The 6024-nt window shown below is 37.5% G+C and overlaps 1 non-coding gene across 1 annotated transcript; it reads left to right on the forward strand.

The window, feature by feature from the left end:
- Window positions 1-3507: 3507 nt before the first annotated feature.
- Window positions 3508-3611, forward strand: LOC112767685 (small nucleolar RNA R71). The gene has a single exon (XR_003185132.1). It is a non-coding gene; the product is annotated as a small nucleolar RNA R71 (small nucleolar RNA).
- The last annotated feature ends 2413 nt before the right edge of the window (window positions 3612-6024 follow it).

The raw sequence follows: 6024 nt of genomic DNA on the forward strand, positions 1-6024 counted from the left end.
CTTGCTTGCTCCATCCTCTTCTTGGTGATGGGCTTATCCTCTTCAATGGGGATGTCTCCTTCTTTGATAACTCCAGCTGAGTAACATAGATGGCAAATAAGGTAAGGAAAAGCTAGCCTTGCCATGGTGGAGGGCTTTTCGGCTATTTTGTAGAATTCATTGGAGATGACTTCATGAACTTCTACTTCCTCTCCAATCATGATGCTATGAATCATGATGGCCCGATCCACAGTAACTTCAGATCGGTTGCTAGTGGGAATGATGGAGTGTTGAATGAACTCCAACCATCCTCTAGCCACAGGCTTGAGGTCCAGTCTTCTTAGTTGAACTGGCTTGCCTTTGGAGTCTCTTTTCCATTGAGCTCCTTCCACACATATGTCCATTAGGACTTGGTCCAACCTTTGATTAAAGTTGACCCTTCTAGTGTAGGAACATTCATCTCCTTGCATCATGGGCAAGTGAAACGCCAACCTCACATTTTCCGGACTAAAATCTAAGTATTTCTCCCGAACCATTGTGAGATAATTCTTTGGATTCGGGTTCATACTTTGATCATGGTTCCTAGTGATCCATGCATTGGCATAGAACTCTTGAACCATTAAGATTCCGACTTGTTGCATGGGGTTGGTTAAGACTTCCCAACCTCTTCTTCGGATCTCATGTCGGATCTCCGGATACTCATTTTTCTTGAGCTTGAAAGGGACCTCAGGGATCACCTTCTTCTTTGCCACAACATCATAGAAGTGGTCTTGATGGCTTTTGGAGATGAATCTTTCCATCTCCCATGACTCAGAGGTGAAAGCTTTTGTCTTCCCTTTTCCTTTTCTAGAGGATTCTCCGGCCTTAGGTGCCATTGATGGTAATGGAAAAACAAAAAAAAGCTTATGCTTTTACCACACCAAACTTAAAATATTGCTCGCCCTCGAGCAATAGAAGAAAGAAGAGAAGAAGAAGAAGAAGAAAATGGAGGAGAGTGAAAGGAGATGGATTCGGCCAAGGTATAGAAGAGGGGGTAGTGTTGTGTGAAAATGAAGTAGAATGGAAGGGTTTATATAGGGAAAGGGGAGAGTGAAGTTTCGGCCATATAGGGTGAGATTGGGTAGGAAAATGTTTTTGAATTTTGAAGGTAGGTGGGGTTTATGGGGAAGAGTGGATGGATGTAAATGGTGAAGAGGGTAATTGGGAAGAGAGATTGAGGTGATTGGTGAAGGGTTTTGGAAAGTGTGACATGGGGAAGAGTAAAATAGGATTAGGAGGTAAGGTGGGAATATAGTAGGTGGGGATCCTGTGGGGTCCACAGATCCTGAGGTGTCAAGGAATTCCATCCCTGCACCAAATAGGCATGTAAAATGCCTTTGCATACCATTCTGGCGTTTAAATGCCGAGTGGTGCACGTTCTGGGCGTTCAACGCCCACATGTAACATGTTTTTGGCGATGAACGCCAGTTTCATGCTTGTTACTGGCGTTCAGCGCCAGCTTTTCCTCTAGGCACATTCCTGGCGTTCAAACGCCAGAATGTTGCTTGTTTCTGGCGTTCAGCGCCAGATTCATGCTCTGTTCTGGCGTTGAACGCCAGCCAGATGCTCCTTACTGGCGTTGAACGCCAGTCTGTGCTTCCTCCAGGGTGTGATTTTTCTTCTGCTGTTTTAGATTCTGTTTTTAATTTTTATATTTTTTTCGTGACTCCACATGATCATGTACCTAATAAAACACAAAATAAGAATAAAATAGAATAAAATAAAAATAAAATTGGGTTGCCTCCCAACAAGCGCTTCTTTAATGTCAATAGCTTGACAGTGGTCTCTCATGGAGCCACAAAGGTGATCAGGTCAATGTTGTATAGTCCCAACACCAAACTTAGAGTTTGGATATGGGGTCTTAATCACCAAACTTAGAGTTTGGTTGTGGCCTCCCAACACCAAACTTAGAGTTTGACTGTGGGGGCTCTTCTTGACTCTGAACTGAGAGAAGCTCTTCCTGCTTACTCTCTTTTGTCACAGAGGGATGGCCCTGTGCCTTAAACACAAAGTAGTCCCCATTCAATTGAAGGACTAATTCACCTCTGTTGACATCTATCACAGCTCCTGCTGTGGCTAGGAAAGGTCTTCCAAGGATGATGCAATCATCCTCTTCCTTCCTAGTGTCTAAGATTATGAAATCAGCAGGGATGTAAAGGCCTTCAACCTTTACTAACACGTCCTCTACTATTCCATAAGCTTGTCTCAATGACTTGTCTGCCAGTTGTAATGAGAACAATGCAGGTTGTACCTCAATGATTCCCAGCTTCTCCATTACAGAGAGTGGCATAAGATTTATCCCTGACCCCAGATCACACAGAGCTTTTTCAAAGGTCATGGTGTCTATGGTACAAGGTATTAAGAACTTGCCAGGATCTTGTCTCTTTTGAGGTAAAATTTACTGAATCCAGGTATCTAGTTCATTAATGAGCAAGGGAGGTTCACTTTCCCAAGTCTCATTACCAAACAGCTTGGCATTCAGCTTCATGATAGCTCCTAAATATTGAGCAACTTGCTCTTCAGTCACATCTTCATCCTCTTCAGAGGAAGAAGTCTTCAGAGCTCATGAATGGCAGAAGGAGATTTAATGGAATCTCTATGGTCTCTATATGAGCCTCAGATTCCTTTGGATCCTTAATAGGAAACTCCTTCTTTGTTGAGAGACGTCCCAGGAGGTCTTCCTCACTAGGATTTTCGTCCTCCTCCTCCCTTGTGCATTCGGCCATATTGATTATATCAATGGCCTTGCACTCTCCTTTTGGATTCTCTTCTGTATTGCTTGGGAGAATACTGGGAGGAGTTTCAATGACTTTCTTACTCAGCTGGCCCACTTGTGCCTCCAGATTTCTGATGGAGGATCTTGTTTCACTCTTGAAACTGAAAGTGGCCTTTGACAGATCAGAGACTAGATTGGCTAAATTAGAAGTGTTTTGTTCAGAATTCTCTGTCTGTTGCTGAGAAGATGATGGAAAAGGCTTGCTATTGCTCAGCCTATTGCGTCTACCATTGTTAAAGCCTTGTTGAGGCTTTTGTTGATCCTTCCATGAGAAATTTGGATGATTTCTCCATGATGAGTTATAGGTGTTTACATAAGGTTCACCCATGTAATTAACCTCTGTCATGGCAGGGTTCTCAGGATCATAAGCTTCTTCAGAAGCTGCCTCTTTAGTACTGTTGGATGCATTTTGCCATCCATTCAGACTTTGAGAGATCATGTTGACTTACTGAGTCAGCACTTTGTTCTGAGCCAATATGGCATTCAGAGCATCAATTTCAAGAACTCCCTTCCTTTGAGGTGTCCCATTATTAATGGAATTCCTCTCAGAAGTGTACATGAATTGGTTGTTTGCAACCATGTTAATAAGTTCTTGAGCTTCTGCAGGTGTTTTCTTTAGGTGAATTGATCCACCTGCAGAATGATCCAATGACATTTTCGAAAATTCAGATAGGCCATAATAGAATATATCTAATATGGTCCATTCTGAAAACATGTCAGATGGACACCTTTTGGTCAACTGCTTGTATCTTTCCCAAGCTTCATAGAGGGATTCACCATCTTTTTGTTTGAAGGTCTGAACATCCACTCTAAGCTTGCTCAGCTTTTGAGGAGGAAAGAATTTATCCAAGAAGGTAGTGACCAACTTATCCCAGGAGTCCAGGCTATCCTTAGGTTGTGAATCCAACCATATTCTAGCTCTGTCTCTTACAGCAAAAGAGAAAAGCATGAGCCTGTAGACTTCAGGATCTACTCCATTCGTCTTAACAGTCTCACAGATCTGCAAGAACTCAGTTAAGAACTGATAAGGATCTTCAGATGGAAGTCCATAAAACTTGCAGTTTTGTTGCATTAAGGCAACTAGCTGAGGTTTCAGCTCAAAGTTATTGGCTCCAATGGCAGGAATGGAGATGCTTTTTCCATCAAACTTGGACGTTGGCTTTGTGAAGTCACCAAGCATTCTCCTTGCATTATTATTATTTTCGGCTGCCATCTCCTTCTCTTGTTCTAATGTTTCTGAAAGGTTACCTTTAGATTGTTGTAACTTAGCTTCTCTTAATTTTCTCTTCAGAGTCCTTTCAGGTTCTGGATCAATTTCAACAAGAGTGCCTTTTTCCTTGTTCCTGCTCATATGAAAGAGAAGAAAACAAGAAAAGAAAGAGGAATCCTCTATGTCACAGTATAGAGATTCCTTTATGTTAGTAGAAGAAGAAAGAGTGAAGAATCCAAACACAAGGGATAGATTATGTTCGGATTTTTAGATGAAGAGAGGTGAAGAGAAGTGTTAGTAAATAATTAAATAGAATAAGAGAGAAGAGATAGAAAATTTCGAAAATAATTTAAAAAAAAAGTGTTAGTAATTTTCGAAAATTAGGGATAAGATAAGATTAAAATTAAAATTTAAAACAAAAGAATTTTTGAAAAAGAGATGAGATATTTTCAAAATTAGGGAGGGAGAAGTAGTTAGTTGGTTTTGAAAAAGATAAGAAACAAACAAAAGTTAGTTGGTTGATTAAATAAAAAGATTTGAAGTTTTTAATTTTAAAAAGATAAGAAGATAGGAGGATAGAAAACATATTTTAAAATCAAATTTTGAAAAAGATAAATTTTTTTTTGAAAAAGATAAGATAAAGATAAAAAGATTTAATTCAAAAATTTAAAATTACTTACTTCACTAACAAGAAACTACAAGATAAGATTCTAGAACTTAAAGATTGAACCTTTCTTAACAAGAAAGTAACAAACTTCAAATTTTTGAACCAATCACATTAATTGTTAGCATATTTTCGAAAATTTGATATAAAGATAATAAAAAGATTTTGAAAATATTTTGAAAAAGATTTTTGAAATTTTCGAAAATAGAAAAAAATGAAAAAAATATAATTTTTTTTGAAAAAGATTTTGAAAAGCTAAGATTTTTAACATTGAAAATTTGACTTGACTTGTAAGAAACAACTAATTTTGAAAATTTTTTGACTAAGTCAACTCAAATTTTTGAAAATTATGAGAAAAATAAGGAAAAGATATTTTTTGATTTTTGAATTTTTAATTATGAGAGAGACAAACACAAAAATAACCCAAAACATGAAAATTTTGGATCAAAACAATGAATGCATGCAAGAATGCTATGAATGTCAAGATGAACACCAAGAACACTTTGAAGATCATGATGAACATCAAGAACATATTTTTGAAAAATTTTTGATGCAAAGAAAACATGCAAGACACCAAACTTAGAAATCTTTAATGCATAGACTCTAAAAAACGAAAAATGCATATGAAAAACAACAAACAACACAAAACAAGAAAACATCAAGATCAAACAAGAAGACTTATCAAGAACAACTTGAAGATCATGAAGAACACTATGAATGCATGGAATTTTCGAAAAATACAAAAAAAATTTTTAAAGCATGCAATTGACACCAAACTTAAAAATTGACTCAAGACTCAAACAAGAAACACAAAATATTTTTGGTTTTTTATGATTTTATGATTTTTTTTCTATTTTTATTAATTTTTTCGAAAATAAAGTTTGGAAAAAAGAAAAAGAAAAGAAAAATTTTGAAAAAGATTTTTGAAAAAATTTTTTGAAAAGAAAGTTACCTAATCTGAGCAACAAGATGAACCGTCAGTTGTCCATACTCGAACAATCCCCGGCAACGGCGCCAAAAACTTGGTGGATGAAATTGTGATACAAGAGTTCTAGGCACTGTTAGAGAAGCTCACAACTCCGTTCAACTTAACCAGCAAGTGTACTGGGTCATCCAAGTAATACCTTACATGAGTAAGGGTCGATCCCACAGAGATTGTTGGTATGAAGCAAGCTATGGTCACCTTGTAATTCTCAGTTAGGCAGATTAAATGGTTATGGGTTTCGAAAATTAATAATAAATAGAAAATAAAAAGGGATAGAAATACTTATGTAAATCAATAATGGGAATTTCAGATAGGCGTATGGAGATGTTGTGCTCCTCTCGAATCTCTACTTTTTTATTACATTCATCCAA

The sequence above is a fragment of the Arachis hypogaea genome, chromosome 2 (genome assembly GCF_003086295.3).
Source record: "Arachis hypogaea cultivar Tifrunner chromosome 2, arahy.Tifrunner.gnm2.J5K5, whole genome shotgun sequence".
Taxonomy (NCBI): Eukaryota; Viridiplantae; Streptophyta; class Magnoliopsida; order Fabales; family Fabaceae; genus Arachis; species Arachis hypogaea.